The following is an 8,341-nucleotide window of genomic DNA, read 5'->3' as shown; positions in this document are numbered from 1 at the left end:
CTTCTTCATGAAACAGATGAATATGGAAATGTCATCCAAGCGACTTTTCGAGAAAGAACTCTTGTCCATAAAAAGGTGTTCCTCAACCTTTCTCTTCAAATTATCTATAGTCATCTCCTCATCTCCCATTTCGTGCATCAACAATGCTTCCGTTGAGTAGGGGATTTTCATCTGAATTTCTTTGAGTATCCTCCTTAGCTATGTTGATTCTTCATTTGATTTCTCGAAGGCTTCCTTTCCTGATATCACTGCACGGTACCATTTAGAGAAGTCATATGCTTCTTTTCCTTGATCACTCCTTCCATCAATGTGTCTCGAGGAATCTCCATCAATGCCCCTAGGCATGGAATAGTCTTGTCTTGGTAGATATGAGTGTCTTCCCAAGCGTGATCAATATCCTGGATTAAACTAAGGATGACCAAAATCTTGTTATACATTTGCACAAAATCTTCAATGAATGTATCCGCCTCTTTGTGAACATTCGTCAACCAATCTTTAGTTCCCATAGCAATTGCCTTCATTTCTTCAAGGGCTTCAATTGATTGCCTTGGAAGGGCAATGGGTGGAACAAATATCTCATCTTCTCGCCTAACTGGCTTCGTTAGGCATCACACATACCCACCTAAGGCTTTATGGTCAATCTTCAGCTTCTTGTACTTTACTTCCAATTTCTTGATTGATCTTTCAATGCTTGAGTGGAATCATCAAAACCTTCAATGACTTGGGTTCCTGAAGTAGGTTCTAAATCAATCTCTTCCCTAGAGTAATCTCATCCCTTGTCTTGTCTACTCTAGGAACAACATGTAGAATTGTTGATCCTGATTTTCCTCTTATCATCTCAGAGTACTTCTTGGTTGTCTTCTTTTCTTCTGGCTTGTTTATTCAATTGAGGAGTTCTTCTAATTTCGTCATCGGATCACCCCATCCCATGCTCTGGATTTTTTCTCATTCTATCTTTTAGCCACATTGGTACTTTTGATGGCTGACTATGCACTTCCATTTATTCTTTGTTGTCATGGCAAAGTTTCATCCTCAAGAAAATATCCACCGGGAAGGGGAAAATTGGGGTCCCACAAGCCTTCCACTTCAATTGTCATATCATACCGATCAAAGAAATCCATGATGTTCAAATCTTTATCCTAACGGAATTCATGTTCAATGTTTTCTTGGTGGGGAGGTTCCATGGAAGCATTTCCACTCTTCTTGTCAAGTACACTAGACTCAATTTGCATTTGGCTTTCATTCCTGGGACGAGATATCTTTTCTCCTGTAAATAGGTACACATCTTCTATGCTTGGAGAATTGTTTGGTGATGGCTAAGGTCACTATCTTTTGCTTCTTTGAGTTTAGTCCTTTACTTGGTGCATGTTTCTTTTTTGCCTTCCTTGAACTCGGACTTCCGACATTCTCCTTGTCTTTCCTTTGACTATTATCTTCTTGTTGGCCCTATTCATGCCCATCCATATCATCTTCTGTTTCCTCAGTAATTCCATTTTGAGTGGATCATGATTCAGGATCGCCCATAAAATCATATGTCAATTGGGTACTTAGGGCTTGGAATCTACTAACTTGCCTATCAATCCAGATCTTGGTTCTTATAGTCACTTGTCTTATCAAAGCATCAAGATTGGATATCTTTGGATCGGTCCAATTTGGTGGAAAAATGAGCTTCTTCTTTTCCCTTTCAAAGTCTGGGTGCACTCTATGTTCATCTTCTCCTAATTGAAGAGTTCACATGTTCGCACTAGCTTCAGTGACAATCTAGAAAACATTCTTCTTCTAATCTCAAAATCATCTTTGGCATTTGCCCAGTAATCTTACAGGGGTGCTCTATGCCAACGTCTCTAGCCGTCTGCCATCCGAATCTTGTTATATGGATCAATGTTTGCCCTTGCAAACTCTGAACAATATGCATTAAAAATGCATCGTTCACTCTCCTGTAATGAATGTTGTTGGTCAATTGTGACTAAGGAAAGCATTCATATGCTTTGAACTTTCCTTCACCTTGTCCAATCGGTCCTTGGCATATAAGTCTATCATACTTCTGAATTCTAGCGATCAAGTATGCTAAGTATGAACTCATGTAGAAAGAACGAGTTTGCTACAAGTTCCTCAACTACTCATCCAAGTTATCACATCAATCTAGACTAGTCTATAAATCTTATTCCCTGTATAACTTTTGCAATGTATAAGAACATCCATGGTTCATAGGCGTAGGCATGTTGACTTCCCATGAGTGTTAATCAAGATCACCATATCATTGTACTCCTGCCTAAAGTCCATTATGATGAGTTGTTTATGTAGTTTAGAATGATGAGGCTTAGGCTTCTCCATCCACTTGTGGTTGATAGTAGCTGCACATTCATTTGCTCATGTGTGGTAGAACTTCAATGCTTTATCTTTATTCTTATAGTCCATGGAACGACATGTGGTGATTCCAAATGCCTAGATCACTCTTGGAGTGAGGTTAGCTAGTAACTTGCCATTAGGATTTGCAATCATTCTTCTCTTTGGATTGTAGTGTTTTGCACATTCAACGATCAATTCTTGACATTGGATGGAAGGAGGAAATCCAACTGCATGGACGATCCCACTATGGACCATTGTTTATGCCATTGTTGAAGGAACAACACCATCATGCCCGAACATCCTTTGCCTGAAATCTTCTAAACTGAATGTCCCAAAGTTGATGTCACCAACATTTTCCCACTTTGACTAGATTGTGGACTCGAGAAGAAATCCTTTCATCTACTTCTTCATTAGTGCATGTCTAGACTCAGCTCCAACCTTGACTTCTGCCATTCAATTTCTTCGAATTCCATGGACAAATAATGTTAAAATTATTTCCTTTTTTAACTTGAAAATTTAATCAATATATTCTATGGGTTGATCTATTGTCAAAAAGATTGATAAAATATAAATTCGAAATTCTTAACTACAAGAAAAAAAAAACAAGCTTATTGCACGATTTTGGTTGGAATGACTGCATACTTGAAATTCCGAAAAATGTAAATAAATAACTAACCTTGCGAGGAAGGAATTCCAAAATTAAAATAATGAAGAAATAACTCCTTGGTAAAATTCGCTCCAAATTACCCTTCTCTCTAAAGTCGCACCTACTCTTTTGGCTATAAATTTCCAAGTTGTGAGGTTAAAATGAATTACCAACTTACCTTTATAGGAAATTTTGGCTCTTGAATTCGCACCTCTTTGCCTTATTGGTCAACCAAAGGAGAAAACAATCAGTTTCATTTAGGGTTAATCAATTTTGTTCATTAAAAACCTAATTAATTTTCTCCATGTGTGGACCCCACACCCCAAAATCATTAAAAAGAAACATTAAAATATTAATTATTTATTGCTCCACGTTTCATATCTTCATTGGGCGGGTTTTAGGCATGGTAAAGGATTTTGTTCATGTGGAAAATTCCTCGGAGGAGGAGAATTTGCACTCCTAGGTGCACTTTTGGCTTGGTGGAGGATTTTTGCTCTTGCTGGAAAATTCCTCCATGTAGAAGAATTTTCACTCCTAGGCGCACTTTTATGCTTGTGGAGGATTTTTCCATTTCGACAAATTCCTCCCTCATTAGATTTTTATCCTCATGGGCATAGTTTAGCTTGGAGGAAGGATTTTTCTTCTGCACTTGTTCCTTTTACACTTTGCATTTCATCTTCGTTCTACGGGACTTGAATTTGGATACTTGCTCCATTTACTGTCAACATTCACATGTTTGCTAAAAAATGCAGCTGCTAAAAATAGAGAGTTTGGACAAACGAAAAATTAGACCAATTGGAGACAATGAAATTTGCTAAAAATAGACTTTCTAAAAATAGAGACTGCTAAGAATAGACACTACTAAAAAAGAAAGTTCATGAAGAATACTCAAATTTCACTGGTAAGCCTTTTTTTTAAAACTCCCCTTAGTCAAATTTCACCTTCTCAAATGCTCTTCATCACAAGCCTCTTCTTTCAAAACCGGCAAGACAAAAACCCTAAAATTGAATGTTTAGTTTTTTTGCATTTCCCTTTTAACTCTTGAAATTGTGAGAGTTACAAAGGTACTGCCAAAATACCTAAAGCAAATGATCAGATGAGCAAAAATGAGGGGTCCCCATCTGCAATGAGGCGATGTGTGAAAGGGTCACAACATTTGGCAACTCCATGGGTGAAATGTTTGAAAACTGTTCATGGATAAAAGTTCAATTCAATTGATTCCTCTTAAGCTATCATATGGAGAGGAAACATACTAAAAAAGGAAGAAGAATCAGATATTGGATCAAAACACCTTCATTTGATATTGCTTAAGTGTGTGCAAATGCATTGGTTCCATCTTACAAGACTATCATGATTCCTACAATCGACCACGACAAACTTATACAAATAGCGTAGCTTCCAAAGTATCATGGACATTGCCTCCTTGCTAGTCAAGAATCCATAGCCCCAATAAGGTTATCACTGTAATTCCCACGAATATTGCTCCATTGCCAATCGAGCATCCATATTCGTATGTTCCCAAAGTCATCGTCTATGATTTTGTAATATTTCTTTTATTACCCGTTCTTCCTTCTCTTGTTTTTCTTTTCTTTTTCTCATTTTGTGCTTTTTTATTTATATAGCCTTCCCCTTTCTCCGTCAATTCCGTAATTGGCTTGTGAGCAATGAAGCTCACTATGGGTTTGGAAATTATAGTGGCGTTGAAGCAAGATGTAAGATTTTCACTAGCCATAAATTTTCCCAAGAAATCAAAATGACTTAGAGCAATTGATTAAGTTTGTAATATAGTAATATTAGGATTGATGTGTTAAAACACAATAAGTGATTAAACTTCCAAGTCAAGTATACATCCTAACTAGATGATAAATGAAAAGAAGAAAAAACCTCGGGTTCTAAAGACCTTCATGACGAGATATCCAAGAAATGAGTTAACACAAGCTAGTGAAAGTACACTAGATTGTGGAAAAGACAAACATCACCTTTCTCCCAAATGCAAACCCCTGACATTCAAGTCACCTGAAACCTAAACCTAAGCAAAGAAAACCTAACTTTAGCCTAAGGAAAGAAAACCTAAAATCAAACGGAAAGGAAAATCTAATCTAATTATGTACACAATAGATTCCCAAAGGAAACCTACGATTTGAAATAATGTCGAGGAACTGTCAATGGAATGTCCTCTCCTGTTAGAGTCTTCAACTTAAATGCATTACCTCTCGGGATTTCAGAAATCTGATATGGGCCCATCCATAACTTGTCAAACTTATTATGATCCCCTCTTCACTCATGGGTTTTGTCCCAACACAAAACCAAGTCAGAAATCTAGAAGGACTTAACTTTATCCTGTCTGTCGAACCAACGTTTGACTATGCCTTGATGTTTTGCAAATTTTTTTAGGGCTTGATCTCATTTTTCCTCCAAATGTAAAATTGTGATAGCCTTGCTTGGACTCTATCTCCTTCATCCATAAATTCTTGTAAAAAATGTAGTTGGAATCTTTAATTGAACAGGGAAGATTGGGTCCTGTCTGTAAACCAAATGATACGGGGATGTTCCTAGGGAGCTTAGTTTGGGTTCTATCTGCCCAAAGGGCAAATTTCAATTGTGTGTGATAGTTCTTGGGATTTTTGTATAGCAACTTCTTATTCATGCTCAACAAATTCTTATTTGTTGATTCAACTAGACCATTGTCTGGTGGATAGTAGTTCGATGAGTACTTCAATGTTATCCCATGCTCAAAGGCCCAATTTGAAAATTTCAGTGATGAGAAGGCCAAACCATTATCACAAACTAAAGCATATGGACACCCAAATTGAGTGACAATGTTCTCTTCTAGGAACTTGATTACCACCTTTGTTATGCAAAGTTTTAATGCTTGAGCTTTAGACCATCCGGTGCAGTAATCAGTGGTAGTTAAGATATATCTATGTTGTGGTGAAGAAGGTGGATTAATCATGCCAATGAAATCCAAACCCCATTTAGCAAATGGTCGCACTTCAACAACTAGCTATAATTGCATAACATGATTCTTTTCGCATACAACAACTACCTGCCATATGTGACATGCTTTCACGTGTCCATACACATCTTTGAATAATGTGGGCCAATAATAGCCTGCTTTCAAGATTTGATGTGATGTGGCCAGACTACATTTGTGACCTATTCCAAACATGTTATGAAAGTGCTCTATAAATAGTTTAGCTTCATCTTTTCCAACACATCTCAGGTATATTCCTTCATGGTTCTTTTTGTATAACATTGATCCTTGGAGCGTGTAGCGTTGACTTTTCATCCTTAAGGCTCTTTTCTTAATAGGATTCAAATGAGGACACTTATGGTTTAGCAAGTAATATATAGTGTCATTGTACCACTCATTTAGAGAGACATAAGTTAGCACATACGTTTGTTGTACTAATCTTGGTCCTTTAATGGCAATTGTTTGGGTTAAAGCTTGTCCGCGAACTAGTTTTATCGGTTGTATCTCAATGTCGTACTCTTGGATAGTGGCAACCCACTTGCCTCTTCTCTCTCCTACTTCATTCTGCATCAAGAGTGTCTTCATTGCCACATCAGGATCAATGACGTGAATTTTTACTTCTCAGGATATAGTGTCTAAACTTCTTGATCGCTTTCACCAATGCATATGTGTTGGCATATGTGTAGAGCATGATGACATGATGATATTGTATGTTGTCATTGATCTCAATATGCTGAAGTATGAACCGGTATATTGTAGTAAGCTAATTGGCAATAGAACCGGTATGATGATGTAAACCGGTATATGTGAAAAAGTGAAGCAGTATGTTTGTTCAAGGTGAACCAGTATGTTGGAATGAGAACCAGTATATGGAAGTTCTGTATCGGGGTTTCATTTGGCATGACTATCGGTCGGTAGTCTCAGCTTCAGGGTTTCTGGTTGATGCATAGCTTGTGTGATTCAATCGATGACATCTTGTGATGAGTTAGCATTGCAATGAAGACTAGATAGTGTTGCGACGTCAGCCTTGTGCGCGTGAAGGATTTCCTTGAGGATCTTGCATGGAGATTGATCCTATCTACCTCAAGAATGTGCAAAGTCTCTGTAAACGGTGGAGAGCGCGTGATGGGTTATCAGCTTCCTGAAGCGGCAAAGAATGAACGTTGGAGAACATCTTGAGATCTGTTCAAGACTATTGTATTCAATGCAATGTGATTAACGATCAGGATTGAACCGATTGAATTGTATAACCTAAATGTTTAGGGTTTAGGGTTTATGCTACCGACCTATCTATTTCCTATAAGGTCGATGATGTTTTTCATTTTGAAGTTGTTGGCAAATGCTATGTGTGTATCCAAGTGAAGAGATACTTGATTCTTGCCAGACCAGAGAAGTGTATTGATACCTGCAGAGTGTGATTGCAGAAGAAGAGGAGCTGAAGTGGATCTGCCTTGGCATTGAGTGCTGTTATCAGATCAGTGTATTACCTGTTGACTTCTAACCATTTCAGCAGTTGGAAAATCCCTTAACTGGGTAGCTTTAACATGCTTTTGTGTAAATCCTTTAACAGGGTGACTCAATTCAATGAGTTCTTTAAATCCTCTTGCGAGGTAACCTTTAACAGGGTTATAACCTTTAACAGAGTTCTAACCTTTAACCGGGTATTTAGCCATCCCTTAACTGAGTGATCCCCAGCAGGATCGGTTCCTAGTAGAGCCTATTGTAAAAGTCTTTAATCGGACTAGGCTCCTAACAGAGTTGGGTTTCCACGTGAAAAATTAGTGTGTCATGTGTGATGCTTTTCATGTGATGCTTTAATATTTTCTGTTAAGTGGTAAAGCATGTTGAACCGGCAGTCATTATATTTCTGATGATATTACCTGTTTATGCATAAGGGTGAAGTGGAAATGAGATGTTAGATTGTATAGAGATCTAAGTGTTTACCGGTTTATGGTATTCATACACTCACTATGTGTAACCGGTAGTTCCTTGATTTAGACTGGTGTTACGGTTTACCAGTTAAGTGCAGTCTTTGCAGTCAAACTGGTTGAGGGAAAGTTTTTGTCTGTACTGATTCACACCCCCCTCTCAGTACTGGTTTGGTACTTACTGTTCATCATTATTCATCAATTGGTATCAGAGCATCTTCCAGGTCCTCTGTGTTGTAAGCTTAACCGCTTGAGGAAAAGATCCTACTCTAATGATGAAGAGGGAAGGTCCAAAGTTCAACATAGATAACTTTAAGATATGGAAGGACAAAATGAAGATCTACATTGGAAGCATGGGTGCTCAACACTGTAGCTATGTTGAGAATGCTTATGTTATTCCTATCGGTACTCTCACCGATGACCAAAAAAGAGAGATTCAGGGGA

This window comes from Cryptomeria japonica, chromosome 3, assembly GCF_030272615.1.
Source record: "Cryptomeria japonica chromosome 3, Sugi_1.0, whole genome shotgun sequence".
NCBI lineage: Eukaryota > Viridiplantae > Streptophyta > Pinopsida > Cupressales > Cupressaceae > Cryptomeria > Cryptomeria japonica.
This window is presented reverse-complemented; position numbering follows the sequence as displayed.